This window comes from Panthera uncia, chromosome D1 (genome assembly GCF_023721935.1).
Source record: "Panthera uncia isolate 11264 chromosome D1, Puncia_PCG_1.0, whole genome shotgun sequence".
NCBI classification, from domain to species: domain Eukaryota; kingdom Metazoa; phylum Chordata; class Mammalia; order Carnivora; family Felidae; genus Panthera; species Panthera uncia.
This window is the reverse complement of record NC_064808.1, coordinates 27,422,216-27,440,159: the sequence shown is the minus strand read 5'-3', so window position 1 is coordinate 27,440,159 and position 17,944 is coordinate 27,422,216.

Genomic DNA, 17,944 nt, shown 5'->3' with positions numbered 1-17,944 from the left:
ACATCAAGGCCCTTTATGGACTGGATTCTGCTTCTCTCTTTCTTTCATCCCTCCTCGTGCATGCTACACTTCCACCAGAGAGTTCCAGTACTTTGAGCTTCTTGCTTGGGCAACTTCTGTTGAAGCTTTAGAGGGCTGCTTGGTTGCCACCTCCACAAAGGTTTCCCCGACTCCCTAAGTCTGGGATAGGTATGCTGTCATCTCTGTTCTTTTTCCTCTCATAGCAGCTGCCTATCATGTTAATCTGTTTACTGTCTGTCTCTCCTACTTGAGCAGGAGCTCTTTGAGTGCCAGGACATCATCTCATCATAACTGTATCTCCAGGACCTTGCAAGGTGCCTGGCACATAGTAGGTGCTCATTAAATATCTGATGATGAAATGGAGTGTCTCATTATATTATATGGCAACCACTCGAGCAGACACTAGAAACATAAAACTGAGTAAAACACAGTTTCTGTTCTGGAATAAGTCCAGTTAATTCATTCCATTTATTCATGTCTCTGCCTACATATGACATTTTGCCAATGTGTCACATTTGAACTAGTCACATTTCTTGGTTTTGAGAAAAGTTTAGCTAGACACTTGAAATTCCCAAATTTTCAAACAATGCTTAATAATATCACTACCGCTAGAAATCTGACAAAAAGAACCTCAGATAATTTGACCCCAATTAAGCGGTGCTCTGACAAGTGACAAGAAACAAGCTCATATTTGTTGTTCAAAAGAACCACTGCCAGGGTAATCCCACAACTAGTAATTATTCTCTCTTATACCTGCTCAGGTGACAGGCAGGAATGAGAAATAAGAGACCTGTAGAATGTTAGGACTTGAAGAGAATTTGCAATCACTTAGCCCAGCCCCCTTCTCTTACAGAGGAGAAAATGGCAGACTGAAGAGAATAAGTGATTGGTTCAACGTCAAGTGGCTGTTTCATGGGTGCCTTGGGCTTCAGATGGCTCCACGGGCCATACTCCTTCTCTGACGAGTTACCATTCAGAACCATGACTCCAAATCTCTCCATGCCAGATCATTTGTCTTCAGACACACACCTGGCTGTGGTGGTGGGCATTGGCTTTTTGGGGCTGCTCAACAGCCCTTCTGCTTGGTAACAGTGCTCTAATTTTTATTTGGAAGCCTGTCTCTCCCATGCAAGAGGAAGCTGACATCACTTCAGCTTCGGGTGTGCATCCGACTGACTTAAGTCAATCAGCATATTCCACCTAACTCTCTGGTTTTCAGTCTGAGTAGAAAATCGAGAGAGCTCCCCATTGATTCAGACTTAACAAGGATAGCCCCCTTAAAAAGCCCCCAGGCACTGGGCTCATAAGGGGTTCCTGATACCGGGACAGGGTGAGATCCATGAGCAGGGGCTGCTCTTGGAATAGAGGAATGATTTATAAGTGCCAGCAAGGCCCCTCACTGGCTGCTGGAAGGCCATTTCCATCAAAGACAGAAAAAACAAAGTCAGGTAGAGACACTCCTTGTTCTGGCCATCAGCTCTAGGACACTCACTCTGTTCCACTCACAGTCTAGGGAAGCCCATTTACTACCATGTTTCAGCCAACAATTTCTGTTTACAAGTAGTCTTCAGTTCCCAGCCCCCAAATCAAGTATTTAATTAAAAAATTAATGAGTTAATCAATCCATGAAAATTATTAGTTCACGGTGCCAGATACCATGTGAAGAATGATATAAAAAGCTAGCTGGCCCTTCCAATGGCTGTAGACACTGGCCATCAAGCATTTTTCTCAGGCAATTTATTTTAGTTCAGAAAACATTTATGGAACACCTGTTGCATACCAAGCCTGCATGAGGAAATGCAGAAATGAATAAGATATACTCCTGGTCTTGAGGAGCTCATGTGGTCTAATTGGAGAGTCAGACAGATAAAAAGACTTACTGACTTCTCATCATGACCTGAAGCCAGTGTTCTGGTCAGATGCAACCAAGAACCTTCCCTGTCTAGGGAGCCTCTGGCTTCAGCTAGGCTCTATTTATTCCATTTCCAAGGGTATCACGAATTTTATTATTTTATTTTATTTATTTTATTTTAACATTTATTTTTGAGACAGAGAGGGACAGAGCATGAATGGGGGAGGGGCAGAGAGAGACGGAGACATAGAATCCGAAACAGGCTCCAGGCTCTGAGCTGTCAGCACAGAGCCCGACGCGGGGCTCGAACTCAAGGACCGTGAGATCCTGACCTGAGCTGAAGTCGGATGCTTAACCCACTGAGCCCCCAAGGCGCCCCCAAGTGTATCACGAATTTTAAAAAAATTGTATTGAAAAGGAACAGTGCCCCTTGGAGGTTAAGGGCGGAGGACCATTGCTGTTATTTCTTGCTAATGAGAGACAATTCCAGGGACCCAGTGTGTATTTTTAAAAACAAGACTAAATAATAGGTTGGGGCTATTTCCGTAGAGCTGCCGTGATGCTAATAAAGAGAAATCCTGGCGAGCCTGGGTAGTGGAAGATGTAGGACCTGGCAGGGGCCGTGGCACCACAAACAAGAACTATTAAACCCCAAACAAAAATACCATGAGCAACAAGGGCTCTCTGGGACAGCTGCCAGCCAGTTGGTACCAACAGAATCAGAAAAAGGCCTGTTGAAAGTGTATTTAAAAGTTCCTAGTGACTCCAGGTTACTAGAATGTACAAGCCTCCAGTTTAAGACAGATCAGTTCTGCAGATGTAATGTACAGCATGGTAACAATAGGGAATGATACTGTTTTTATATTCTAAAGTTGCTAAGAGAGTAGACCTTACACATTCTCATCATAAGAAAAAAAATTATAACCGTATGTGGTGATAGATATTAAGTAGACTGTGGTGGTCATTTCACACTAGACAGATTGTATCATTACATTGTACACTGAAACTAATACAGTGTTATGTGCCAATTATACCTCAGTTAAAAAAACTTTTTAAAGAAGTTTCTAGTGACCCTATGAGAGTTGCCACTTTTTAAAAAGGTACACTGAAAGCCCACTCTGTGTTAGCTATTTTAGATGTCAGTTACTTCATTGAATGTTCATTAACCATCCTTGAAGTGGGTACGGCTGTCTATTCCACAGCCTGGAACAGTGAAAAAAGGTTTGTTGGGAGGCATGTGGGAAGGAAATGCGAGGCTGCTACTGTAACAGGAGCCCACTGACCCTGTGCCGCAGGTAGAAATGAGGTAAACTCCCAAGGCTAGGGGTGTCAGAGGTATACATGTGCTTGTAGATATCTTAAAATTTATTATTTCTATTGAAAGAGAGAGAAAGAATCCCAAGCAGGCTCTGCACTGTCAACACAGAGCCCGACGCGGACTCGAACTCACAAACCGTGGGATCGTGACTTGAGCCAAAATCAAGAGTCACAGACCTAACCGACTGAGTCACCCAAGTGGCCCTTGTAGACTTTTTTATTGGGAAACATATCACACATAAATATGTGCATTATGTATATGTTGTTTAAAGAGCAATGATAAAGCAAACCCTCTTATAGTTATCATCAAGCTTCATGTTGTTACCATTTTGTTTGAGGTCTGGTCTCTTGTTCCTTTTCCTTTGTCATCTATATATGTATATATTATTTAGTTTTGCCTGTTGTTTTTTTTTTTAACAGAATGATGCATTATATATTCTCCCGTGATCTAATACTTCAACATTATGTTTTAGTGATTCATCCAAATTGATTCATGTAACTGTGGTTTATTCAATTTTACTGCTACACGCTTTCCAATGTATGAATATGTCACAATTTATTTATCCATTCTATTGCTGATGGGAATTTGGATTGTTTCTGGCTTTACTAACAGTGCTTTACTAACATTATGAACATTGTTGTGTATATCTGTGGGTGCACATGTGTAAGAGCTTTTCTGGGGCAAATACCTCCAGTGGAATTGCAAGCTTCCACTATATGCATGTGTTCAGCTTGATAAAGCCAAAGAGACTGTTTACCAAAGAGACTGTACCAATTTTCATTCCCAGAATCCGTGGATGAGAGTTTCCATTGTTCTCCAACCTCTCCATCTTGATACTGAACAATTTGTAAATTTTTGCCATTCTCATGAGTCTAAAATAGTATTTTGTTATGATGTTAATTTGCATTTACTGATTACTAAGTTTAGGCATCTTTTCATATGTTTATGGGCCTTTTGTACTTTTTTTTTTTAATTTTATTTTTTATTTTTTAAAATTTACATCCAAATTAGTTACCATATAGTGCAACATGGACTTCCTTTTCTATGAAATGTGTGTTAAACCTTTTGGCCTATTTTTCTTTTGAGTTTTCTTTTCCATATTAATTTGTAGGAGTGCTTTATATTTTTTGGATACTAATTGTTTGTTAGTTATATGTGTTGTAAATATATTTTCAGATTAAAGCTTTCTCTTCATTCTCTAGAGGGAATTTTTTTCCTTGATGGCCACAAGTTTTTATTTTAAAACTTTTTATTGTAAAATATTTTCAAACTTAGAGAAAGGCTACAAAATTAATATAAAGATTTTCCCACAGATCCAAATGTTAATAGTTTACCACATTTCGTGATCATTTTATCTATCTTCTATTTTTCCCCCTATATTGTAAATAGCATCTTTAAAAATTATGTATTCCAACTTATTGTTGGTGTTCAGAAGTGCAATTGTCTTTTTTACTATGGTGTTTGCATCTAGAAGCCTTGCTAAAGTCTCAAACTCTAAAATTTTTGTAAAATTTTTCAATGCTTATTTATTTTTGAGGGAGGGAGGGAGGGAGAGAGAGAGAGAGAGAGAGAGAGAAAGCAGGGGAGGGACACAGAGAGAGGGAGACACAGAATCCAAAGCAGGCTCCAGGCTCTGAGTTGTCAGCACAGAGCCAGATGCAGGGCTTGAACTCATGGATCGCGACATCATGACCTGAGTTGAAGTCGACGCTTAACTGACTGAGCCACCCAGGCGTCCCTCAAACTCTAAAATTTCTATAGACTGATACGCTTTTTAGGTAAATAATGAAATTATCTGCAATTAAGGACAGTTTTGCTTTGTTTCTAGTCTTTATCATGCTGTGTTTCACTGGTGATGCCTTTAGTCCCTCGTTGAATAGGTATGTTGATAATGGCCATTCTTGTCTTGGTCTTCATCTTAAAGGGAATATTTTCAGCATTTCATCATTATGAATGATACTTGTGGTAGTCTTCCTCCCTTCCTTCCTCTCTCTCTCTCTTCCTTCTTTTCACTTTTTGATAATGTCTATTATCAGGTCATGGAAATTTCTTTTCATTCCTTATTTGAGAAGATTTTGTTAAAAAAAGTCCTGAATGGGGGTGTCTGGGTGCTCATGTGAGCGTCCAACTCTTGATATTGGATCAGGTTGTAATCTCACGGTGGTGGAGTTGAGGCCAGCGTTGGGCTCTGTGCTGAGTGGAATATGCTTGGGATTCTCTCTCTCCCTTCCCCTCTGCCCCCCTCCCCCTCTCATGCTCTCTCTCTCTCTCAAAATAAATAAATAAACTTTAAAAAATCCTGAATAGATACTAATTTTTATTGAATGCTTTTCTATCTCCTTGTGATCTCTCCTTGTGGTCATCCAGCGTGGCAGCTTTCAGGCAGTTGAACTTCTACCAGAGGCTTCCAGAGCAAGTGTCCCAAGAGAAACTGGTCCAAGCTGCATTGCTTTTTCGAGCCTACCCTTGGAAGTCATATGGCCCCACTTTTGCCACATCCTGTCTGGTAAGGAAGCCAAAGCAGACTCAGGGAGAGACTTCATCTTTTGATGGGAGAAGTGACAAAGCATTTGTGACATGATTTTAAAGTACCATACTTAGACTAGCCCTATAAAATTCTTTCAGGAGTGCTTCTTTGTTTCCTATCCCCTGGAGTATTTATATAAGATTAGAATTCCTATTATTCCTGAAAATTTCAGTAGTGCTAACCTATAACACCATCTGCAATAATTCCTTTGTGAGGCTATTTTAAACCACTTATTAAATTTAAAAGAACAGTTACAAGACTCTTCTTCTTTTCATTGCTTTTTGAGTCAGTTTTAATAAGTAATATTTCTCTGAAGATTTGCCCATTTCATCTAATTTTCAAAATTTATTAAATTAGAATTCTACGGTGGGCAGAATAATGACCCTTCAGACATATCCATGTCCCAATCCCTGGAACCTTTGAAGGAAGATGTTACCTTACTTGGCAAAAGGGTCTTAGCAGGTGTGATTAAGTGTAGGGACCTTGAGATGAGAAAATGATCTTGGGTATCCAGGTGAACCCAGTCAAATTACACGGACCCTTGAAAGCAGAGAATCATTCCCAGCTTTGGTTAGAGAGAGACACAATGATGAAAGTCAGAGAGCTGTGATAGGAGAAGGACCTGACCCACAATTGCTTGCTTTGAAGATGGGGGAGGGAGGTCAGGAGCCAAGGAATGTGGGTGGCCTCTAGAAGTAGGATACAGCCCTCGGCTGACCTGACGGCCAGAAACTTCAGTGAGCAAGGAAATAGGTCCTCCCCTAGACCTTTCAGAAAGGAATGCACTCCTATGGATACCTTGATGTGAGCCCAGTGAGACCTTTGTCAGACTTCGGACCTTCAGAGCTGTAAGATCATATATTTGTGTTGCTTAAGCCACATCTGCAGAAATTTGTTATGGTGGCAATAGCGAACTAATACAAGTTGTTCACATCTTATTTTTGCTTGGTTTCTGTAAGATATACGGCTCCATCCCACTTGTATTGCTAATATTGCTTATTTGGGTTTTCTCTCATTAATCTTGCTAGAGATTTGTCTATATTATTCTTTTTTTTTTCCAAAACCACAACTTTTGCTTTGATGATTCTCTACACCTATGTTTGTTTTACATGTTAATTTGTGGCTTTATCTTTATTGTTTTATATCTTCTATTTTCTTTGGTTTATTTTTCTAACTGCTGAATTTTGATTTGTGGTTTCTTCATTTTGGAATGTTCTTTTTATCTAATGTAAGCATTGTATAGCCATAAATTTCCCTATAAGTACAACTTTAGTCGAATCCAAGTTTTTATACATATTTTTACTATGTTACATCTTAATTCTTTTTTCATTAAAAGATTTTTTAATGTTTATATTTGTTTTTGAGACAGAAGGAGACAGAGCATGAGTGGGGGAGGGGCAGAGAGAGAGAGGGAGACATAGAATCCAAAGCAGGCTCCAGGCTCTGAGCTGTCAGCACAGAGCCTGATGTGGGGCTCAAACTCGTCAACCCCAAGATCATGACCTGAGCCAAAGTCAGATGCTCAACTGACTGAGCCACCCAGGTGCTCCGATTTTCTTTTTTTAAAGTTTTCTTTATTTATTTTGAGAGTGAGGGAGAGCAGAGAGAGAGAGAGAGAGAGAGAGAGAGAATCTCAAGCAGGGTCCATGCTGTCAGGGCAGAGCCCAACACAGGGCTCGATCTAGTGAACCATGAGATCATGACCTGAGCTGAAATCAAGAGTTGGATGCTTACCTGACTGAGCCACCCAGGTATCCCATATCTTAATTACTTTGTAGAGCTAATTATTGTTTCTTAAAAATTTTTTTGATATTTACTTATTTTTGACAGAGAGAGAGAGGGAAAGGGAGAAAAAGTGTGAGCAGTGTAGGGACAGAAAGAGGGAGACAGAGGATCCAAAGCAGGCTCCATGCCCAGGAGGCAAAGCCTGATGTGGGGCTTGAACTCAAGACCCATGACCTGAGCTGAAATCAAGAGTCGGCCACTTAACCAACTGAGCCACCCAGGTGTCCCAAGTATCTTCTTAGATATATGAGTTATCTTAGAAATGTAATTTTTAAATACATAAACAAATAAGATTATTATAGTCACCTTTTTGTTTTCTTCTAAAAAAAAATGTCTAACTTCTAACTTACTGTCACTTCTCAACTCTGCCATTTTCACACACACACACACATACACACACATGCACACACAACTTAGCCATAGAACGTACATAAATAAATAGGCAGGTCTGTGTTCCAATAAAACTTTATTTACAAATACATATGAAGAGCTGGATTTGGTCTATGGGCTATAGTTTGCTAACTCTTGCTTAAGGACCTCTCTCTACTCATGGCGTGTTTCACAGGGTCACCAGGACTTCTGTGCATGATGGCTAGAACTCACAGCATTATTCCTACCATGGTCTATTGGACAAAGCAAGTCACAAGGCCAGCCTAGGTTCAAAGGGTAAGGAAATAGACTCTACTTTTTGAGGGGAGAAGCTGCAAAAAAATTGTAGCAATATTTTATCTCCACTGGTATCTAAACTGTCTTACTGATAGAAATAGAGTATTATATACATATTATAATTAATAGACTATTTTTAGAGAGGTTTAGGTTTACAGAAAACTGAGTAGACAGCACAGAGAGTTTCCATGTACCCCTCTTTCCCCACCCCCTCATAATTTTCTCTGTTACTAACATCTTGCTTAGTGTGGTAAATTTGTTGTAACTGATGAACCAATATTGAAACTTCATTATTAACTAAAGCCCACTGTTGTGTCGTATAGTTGTATGGGTTTTGACAAACGCACAATGTCATGTAGCCACAATTTCAGTATCATACAGAAGAGTTTCACAACCTGAAAAATTCCCTGTGTTCCACCTAGACATCCCTGCCTCTCTCTGAGTCCCTGGAAACCACTGATCATTTAATTGTCCCCATAATTTTGCTCTTCTCAGAATGTCATACAGTTAGAATTATATAGTATGTAGCTTTACAAATTGGCTTTTAAAAAAGATTCTATTTATTTATTCTGAGAGAGAGAGAACATGAGCAGGGGAGGGGCAGAGAGAGAGGGAGAGAGAGAATCTCAGGCAGGCTCTGTGCTGTCAGTGCAGAGCCCAGCGTGGGGCTCGATCTCACGAACTGCAAGATCACAACCTGAGCAGAAATCGAGTCAAGCGTTTAACTTACTGGCACCCCTCAAATTGGATTTTTTCACTTAGCAAAATGCAGTTAAGGTTCCTCTGTGTCTTTTTGTAGCTTAATAGTTCACTTCTTTCTACTGCTAAATAATATTTCATTGTATGACTGTACCACAATTTGTCTATCTATTCACCTATAGAAGGGCATCTTGGTTGCTTCAAGGTTTTTGGCAATTATGGGTAAAATTACTGGAAACACTTGTATGCAGGATTTTTTGTGTATGTATGTTTTCAACTTAGTTGGGTAAATACCTAGGAGACAATTGTTGGATCACGTGGTAAGGCTATGTTTAGCTGTAGCTTTGTAAGAAGCTGCCAAACTATCATTCAAAGTGGCTCTAACACTTTGTGCCATTTTTGTTTGGGTTCCACAAGCAACGAGTGAGAGTTCTTGTGCTCCACATCCTGGTCCATATTTGGACCATATTTGGTATTGTCAGGTTTTGTTTGTTTCTTTTTAACCTTTCTGATAAGTGTTTTGTGGTATCTCTACCATCTTGGTCAACTCCTGTCACTGTTGGTTTAATCTGAAATTCCATGACGACATATGATGTTCAGAATGTCTTCATATGTCGACTTGCCACCTGTATATCTTCTTTGGTGAGGTATTTGTTTAGGTCTCTTGACCATTTCCTTCTTGTTGAGTATTAAGCATTCTTTGTTTCTCTTGGATTGAAGTCTCTTTATCAGATATGTGTTTTCCAATTATCTTCTCCCAGTCTGTGATTTGTTTTTTCATTCTCTTAAGGGATAATATGTTTAAAAAATATAATAAGATTTTCTCTTATATATTTCTTGTGCTTGTGACATTCCCCTATTATACCAGGGGTGTCTATTAGCCTTGAAGATAATTGACCTTGTTTGAGAAGATTGCAAAACGAAGAGTCCGTTTCCAGTTTTGACTTTCGAAATGAGATTTTTGAGTCTCTAACAAGGCCGTAATTTCGAAGCCAAGCTTTGTTGTAAAAAAAAAAAAATGATTCCTAGAATCTGTAAGCTCCTATGAATATACTGGGAGTCAAGCCTAGAGAATGTGAATAATAAGACCTAACATCAGCCACAAGTGGAAATCAGGACATGGTGCAAAGGGAGTTCCTGACACATAGGAAAAGGCAAGAAAACCTCACCATCTCTGACTCTACTACAGCTAGGGAAGGAGATGAATGGGAAGGAATGGTCCCTTTGCTCAGTTTCTCTCTATCTCCATGCTACTCCAACCTGCCCAATGCACCTTTTTTCTCCCTCTTACCATATGCACACACCCCCACCCACCCAGTGATGGAATTGATGCCATTATAGAGGAATAGATGAAATAGTTCTGTCTATCCATGGGCACACACTGAGGAAAGGCCACGTGAGCCCACAATGCTGTCCATGGGCTAGGAATCGAACTCTCGCCAAGGAGCCAAATCTGCGGGCCTCTTACTCTTGGACTTCCCAGCTTCCAGAACTGTGAGAGATAAATGTCTGTTATTTAAACAACTCCATCCATGATGTTTTGTTATAGCAGCTCAAGCTAACTAAGATAAGAGTCTAGCAGGGTGCTTGGTTCACAGTGGGTAGTCAGCAAATGTTTGTGGATAAATGAGTGAATGAATAAATAAATGAATACATCGATATCCTTTCCTTTCTTATGGTAGGGGTATTTCTGTCTATAGGACTGAGTCTATGGTTTGTGTTTTAAAATGTAGGTTTTATTATTATTCAGATATGGTGGGGCCGGCAGATCAGGAGATGACTGCCATTGAAAAGATAGTTTGTTATACTCACAGACCTCAAGAGGAGAGGGCACATCATACCACACTACAGGGGACCATAGGGGGAAGCACCAAAGAGGGCAGAGGGAGTGAGGGGAAACGTGGGCAAGAGCCTTTATTGTGGTTTCCACAGGAAGGAACAGGCAAAGCAGGGCATATAAGTTTAAGATTGGCTAGTTTGAATAATTTTGGAAGGCTCCAGGCATAGAACACCTGTCCTTAATTGGCTGGTACCTGGGCCTGGGGTGATTAGATCAGGGCAATGGTGGCCCTAAGTGTGAGAGCCCAAGAAAGGAGGTGGTTGGCAATGTGGGCTCTGCACTGGTTGGTTTGCATATGAAATTGTGCTTGTAGGTGAGTTCTTTACTGTCTTCTTTATTGTCTAACCCTGGGAGGGACAGCCCCTGTAGGGTCCTCAAAGCCCCAAGATATCAAAACATCAACTACAGAAACTGGAAAATGTGTTAGGACACCTTGACGATCAGGTGTCTGTGTTACCATCTCTTCGGTGGTCTGTGACCACAGTGGTCTGTGACCACTGGGAACTTTCATGGCCTGTCTTGTCCAGATTTGTCAAGATCACATCTTATCATGACATCACCCTTTTTCGTGTCCATTTTTGACACATTTTATTTTTTCATTCATTCATTCATTCATTCACTCGCTCATTACTCAGCACTTGCTATGAGCCAGGCCCTGCGTCAGATAGGTCTTGGCAGCTTGGTCAGAGAGATAGTCTAGGAATCAAATAAAATCCCTCCCTGCATGGTCAGTGCTCTAATGAAACTCTCAGTACAATTATCTTCAGAGGCTTCTTACTCTTACCCTTACACTTATCTTGTGGGTAGGAAGGTACCTTGATCTCAAGCTTAGTGATATCTGTAGAGGCAGTTTTATTTTGCATAATGGAAGATTAATTTTTAAGCAAAGAGGGGGCCTTTCCTCAGTCTGAGAGTTTTGTCTTTTTTGTGACTTTCAAGGGTAACTTTCAGATTGACAGTTTAACATCAGGGCTTTCAGAGTCAAGGCTGGGACTTTAAATAGTATGAAGACCCCAATGGTTAGACTCACAGGGGCAATCTGAATATTGATCACAAATTTTCAAATGGCTTTGGGAAGTGCAGCATGATATTAGGAGAGATTTCCAATTAGTCTGGGCTGTTCAAAGCAGCCATATGTCTGAGAAAGAGAATGCATTAGAATTTTCCAAAGGGCTTTCTTTCCTGAAACAGAGAACATAAATGGTAGTGGGGGAAAAAAATCAAAGTTACTGAATATGGAAATCACCACTTTGGGGTTTATGAGAACCACATCCTGCTAACTCCCTGCAATGCAAAGGAGCTTTCAGAGGTAATGAGGCAAGTTCCAGAGTGTCAAATGTCTGCATTGCTTTATACTTACACGAACTCTCGTCCTCGTCCTCCTGCTGGTAGGCTACATGTTCGGCCCTGGCAGAGATGGTGTCTGACATCTTCTAGTCCCCTGGGGAAAAAGCCTTGCACACAGCAGGCACTTAATGTACTCTGGTGGGACTGAACTGAAGAGAAGAGACTCCCCAGGGAGGCGTAGGGACGCAAAAGGCTTTCCCTGTGATCTCTTACTCTGCTCTGAATTAGAGACAGAACAGCCTGTCTGAGGCTAAGGCTCAGCCTCCTTCCCTTTGGATGTGGAAAGAAACTAGCTCACCATGTGCCTGGCCCTGCAATAAGCACCTTACAGCACCATGTCCTCAAACGTCTCAATAACCCTTTGTAATTGGTATTATTACCCCATTTTACAGATGGGAAACTGGAGGTTTGGAGAATAAGCTCTCCTGGGTGGTTTTCATTTGAAAGGTTTCTGAGGTCCCACCTGGCTACTCTAGCAGCCTGAAAAAGCCATCTTTACTGAAGTATTAGATGGTTATGTGGACACACGGCACTCAGAAAAGCTTTCATTTTATCAAGCAGACTAAGAAGAGAGAGCTTTCCAGCCCATCAACCCAGAGACACATTTATCAGAATGGCTGATTCCTTGGAGATGTAAAACAAATGCTAAGGGTTGTATAAGGGGGGAAGACCCAACAGTCATCCCTCCCTTCCCTGCTTCTCCAACTGGCAGAGCCACCATCAACCATAGCCGGAGCAGAAAATTCCGACAACTCACTTCCTAGCCTCTCTTGCATCTAGGAGTGACCATGTGAGCTGCTCTGGTTAATTAGATGTAAGGTGAGATCTCCCAAAGGGCTTGTGAATAAGATTTCCTCCGTGGTAAAGACAGTGACCATCAAGGAAAAGTCTCCCTTCAGCTCCTTCATGCTTTGGACAGTGTCATGTGATGATGGGATATCTTGATTGTTTTTGTGGTTATGAGTAACCAAATATGTATGTTCTAAGGATGCCTGAGTGGGCAGATGGATGGAACATGGGTTCTTAGTGACATCATTAGTGATTAGGGTCACTTACCTCAGACTTCCTTGTTTGGTGTGATGATGAAATGACTTTATTGTTTAAGGTATTGTTTGTTGAACAATTATTATGAATTATTCTGAATTGAGTCTTCTGTTAAGCATTGTCAGAAAGCATTCTGACTTTTGAAATTGTGGAGAAGAAAATATATGCAGTGACAAGTCCTGAATAATAACACTGTTGTGGAGAGGGGCAGAGATTGAAAGTGGGGAGAGAGCCGCAAGGCCAAGGTCAAGATCAGAGTGCCCAGGGCACTGAAGCAGAGGGTGATGAGGATGTCAAAGGAAAACAAATCTGGACTCGGGTAGGGAGAGACATTAACTGAAGAGACTATTGCAATAAGGGGAGGCTGATTACTGCCATACACAGGTTGCTCTGACCATGGGGTTAATAAGTGTCCCCATAGTCAGGTAGAAAGGAATTTGCTTTTGTAGGAAGAAATAAAGCCAGAAAGAACACAGTGCAGGGGAATAGGGTGAGAGGGTTGTGTTATGGGACAGTTGTTCAGGGAATGTTTCTCCCTGAGGTCAGCCAGTTCTCTGGCAGATCCTTAAATTAGGGAAGAGTTGTTCCATGTTCGAATTCTCGAGTGTGGGCCAAAGTTCAGGGACCTGGAGGAAGAAGAGAAGCCTGATTAAATTTGTGAGGTCAAGTTGGCAGGCATTTTATCCAGACTGGTCAGTGGGGACAGTTCAACTAATCATGTATGAGACAAAGCATGGATGTGAAGGGTGGGAGTCTGACCTTGTCGCAGGTTAACAAGGGGGTCATCTGTGAATCCTAAGTCACGTGCAGTGAGCCATTTACTGGAACACAAAAGCGGGGTGCAGGGGAGTGGATTTCTTAACTGTCATTGTTTTCCAGGGGCACAGAGGCAACATAGTCAAGAAACTTAAAAGGTAAGATCAGACCTCAGGGCAGAGTTAAAGCGGCCACTGATCTATCCCAAAGTATCAGCCCCCTCCCATGTGCCAGACACTGTGCTAAGGGATCCAGGGAATGCAGAGATGATTCGGACACAGTTCTCTCCAGGATCAGAGCAAGGGAGAGAAGATACGGACACAAATACCTGCAGGAGGTCTCATAAGGCCTGTGGTCTGCCGCACGTAGTTTTCCATACATTCAGATTCTATTTTCTTTGGGGACCACCTCAGCCTTGCAGATTGCCTTGCAGCAGACCCATGAGCTCTGGGTCCATAGGTAAAACCCAAGAGAATCAAAAGCAGAAAAAGGAGAAGTTTTCCAGAATTTGAGCCTTCAGTCTCAAAGCATTTAAAAGGATTAAGCAGTTCAGCATCAGCCCCCCAAAAACCTCTCTCAGAGATGCTGAGTCCTGTTTTTTCTTCCTTCCATTGAAGAACATCTGGAAACTCTCACCTGAGTCCTTATGCGTTAGCCTAGGTGGAGGCAGGTATAGAGATTCTCATTATTCAAGCAGGAAGTTGGCTGCCTTAAGAGGTGCAGTCACTTTAGTTGGGTAACAAAGAAGACCATTGCTGAGACTCAAGAAATGCATGTGTCCTCTTACTCTGGTTTCTGTTTCTCCGGGCCTTTTACCAATGCCTAAGCAATGGCCTTTCCGAAGGTGGCTAGAGGCAGCCGGGGTTAGGGTGAAGTTGGGCAGAAAATGCAAAGCCAAATGCTGCTCCCCAGAAGAGAGGGGGGCAATAACATAAACATTAAATTTCAACTTAGTCCACAAGACTGAAATTAAAGCCCTGAGCCCTTTGTCTGGGGCACTATCGTTTACAGTCCTGAGTGACACAGCTGGAAGATGGTGTCACATGTCAGAAAGCATGGGCCTACATATAGCCATAAGAAAACCCTCTGAATATCCCATTCAAAATAAATTTTTTTCAGTTATCACCAGAAGCTTCCTAGACTATGCAGTCTCCTTAGAGTGCTACAGGTATTTGGCTTTGAAGGGAACACAGGCTGATTGCAATTTTTCTCCTTACGCTTGACTTTCCCCCAGGTTGCTTGGCTGACTTTATACTGCATATCTTTGTTTTTTCTTCCTTCACATTCTCACTCCTTCCTCTAGCTCCAGCTCCTCAGACACGATGGCTGAGACTGCTAATTATTTCTCAATATGCCTTCTCCTCTTCTTTCTTCAGGAGAACTCGCAAATTTTTGCTGAGGATGTCGCTACTCGGCTGAAAACTACCCTTTCATCAGTTTCCTCTTCTCTGAAATGGATACAATAATTCTTGCTTGGCTATTTTGAGAATCAAACAAGATCATATATTTACAGAGAAGCATAGTATGAATGAAAGAGCCAGAAGATCTGGATGAATCTCATCTGCCATTAACCTACTGAGTTCCTTGGGTAAGTCACTGCACTTCTCTGGGCCCGTTGCCTCATCTGTCAAATGAAGACATTTAGACTAGATTAGGTCATCTAGATGTTTTCCTGCTCAGACATTCTATGGTTTGGAAAAATCAGGCTATAATATAATGAAGAGTCAGACTTTACAGCAGCATTTTGCCTGTGCTGCCTTGGCTGGCACTGGTTCCTGAGAGATGATTACATGTATTACTTCCCAACTCCGTGGTCAGTGAGGTTGAACTAGACAGGGCAGCTTGAACTAGGCTATGATGGGAATATTTACACCACAGAAATCGGCAAACACTATAAAACAGGGGCTTTCTCACCTTCAACAGAGAGCTGGCTGTAAAACGTTTACCAGCATATTATTTACTACAAGGAAAGAAAAATAAAGTTTCTGTACGTGTTGCCACTCAAAGTAGTCAACATCCCTAGTAAAACTTAAGATGATAATATGCACGTCGGTGTTTATAACATACAGGGGACTGAGAGGCAAGAATTAGAAGTTACCTGACTTGGATCCCAGGTGCCCTGGTCCAGCTCCAGGTTGCAGTAAATGGGCCCCTTGTGGCATGAAGGAGTTAATACCTCTCCCTTGGTGACCAACTTACCTGGCCTTGTTGTGCTGTTGCTACCTCAGATGTGCCATTTTGTAATTTAATTAAAACCGGAGACTTGAGATAATGGGCTCGTGGTGCCTTCTGCCCCACCCTGGGTGGGAGTTGGGCCCCGGGGGATCAGGAGGAAAGATCTTCCAAGATATCAAGTGATCAGGAGTAGTCATTAAATTATTCCAGTTAATCCAAATGGAGTAGTTACTTGAGGCCCTGACTCATCTAGCCAAATGGGACCTGTGGCTAGAAAATGTTTGGAGATTCTGGACCAAAGGAGTATTTACTTGCTCATCCTCACCATCTAGAGTGTCTTCTTCAAAGTGTGTTTTGAGGAACAACAGATCCTTGGTACACTAGCAATGTCCCCTTTCCCACCCCAAAAGGAGTTGATAGCTAAATACATTTGAGAAACATTGGATTGAGCAAAGGTAGATATGTTATGTATGGAAGTATTTCTCAGAGAATTTAACAGGTAAAAGTAATGCTTCTTGAACTGTCTGTGGTGATGCATCAGATTTTTAAATTTCCAACCAATACACAATCCTATTGCCACTGCCCCCCAATTTTGCCAACACCAAACCTAGATGAACGCTGTTCAATGGGATGAATTCATGGCTCATGCATATTCCCCATATAACTTGGATGAGTTCATGGTCATGTAACATCCCATTGTTGTAAAAATCTCTCAGTGTGTACCCCCAGTTTTTGTACTCATCATGTCCATGGGCCTTGCCCTGAGTAGCACTGTGGTAAGTACTTGGCTGTCCTTTGAATGGAGCATGCCTCCGCCCCAGTAAATCTTCCTCCCCATCACTGGGGATTCCCAGTTTCAAGCTGACTTTTGAGGAGTTCTGTTCAGCCATTGTGGAAAGTGCAGCTCTGTCAGAGCTGGACATTTGTCCCCATGCAGTAGGGTATTTCCTGAACTACCCCTGTAGAACAACACTTGAATCTTTGGAGTCTAAACAGGGCTTTGAAATAAAAGGCCAACTCTCCCGGAAAATTGTGCCAGCTCTGGAGAGGGTCAAATGAAAACCAGACAAGTCCCCAAACACAAAAGAAAACAAAATGCATCCAGGGCTTCCTGTTACTCCTCTGCAGACCTGTAAATGCAAAAAAGGCACAGCAGACTCTGGGTTGGACTTCCATGAAGGGCACTAAAATAGGAAGTCCTTCCAAGGCAGCTGAGACCGTCTAGTTGTCTCTGGGGACAACATACCCACTCCAATGCAATGCAACCAATCTACAGATTAAGGCTCACATGTGTCTGTTGGACATGGACAGCCCTCAACCAGGGTAGAAGCAGCAGTGCCCAGATCCATCTCTAGGCTCCAGCATCATTTCTCCACAGCTTGACAGGTGGGTGCCAGTGCAAGGCAACTGCCCCTTCCTTTCCCTTGTTTCTCTTGTGCTGATTCTCATCATACACCCACACTGGAAGTCAAGTGTAAATAGAAGGCTCTGACTCCTGGGTCAGGCTGCTGTCAGGGTTTCCCCCCATTCTTCTCTGAAATGTTCACTGCCCTTGCCAAATCTTTATTCTGTACCTGTCAGAGCTGGCTCCTTCCAATCTTTGTATGGACAGATTCCCTCCTCGGTAAATACTCTCAGTGACCCGAGAAGTCCCTGGAATCAGGCTGTCTTTTTCCAAGCAGAGACAGTTTCAGCTGGGTGTTTTTCCTCACCTTTTCACCAGTCTGTTCTTCAGCGTGAGGAACTATTTATTCATGAAGTGGGCCTGGGGCCAGTTATGGAGGTGCTGTGAAGGATTCTGTCAGGTAAAGAATGCCAGGATCGCATGCAGCGCCATGTTTCTTGGTACATTCCTGCATGGCCTCAATACTGGTCCAGGTAGTGCAAGAGCCTGGGAAGGTTGGGCATTAGGTA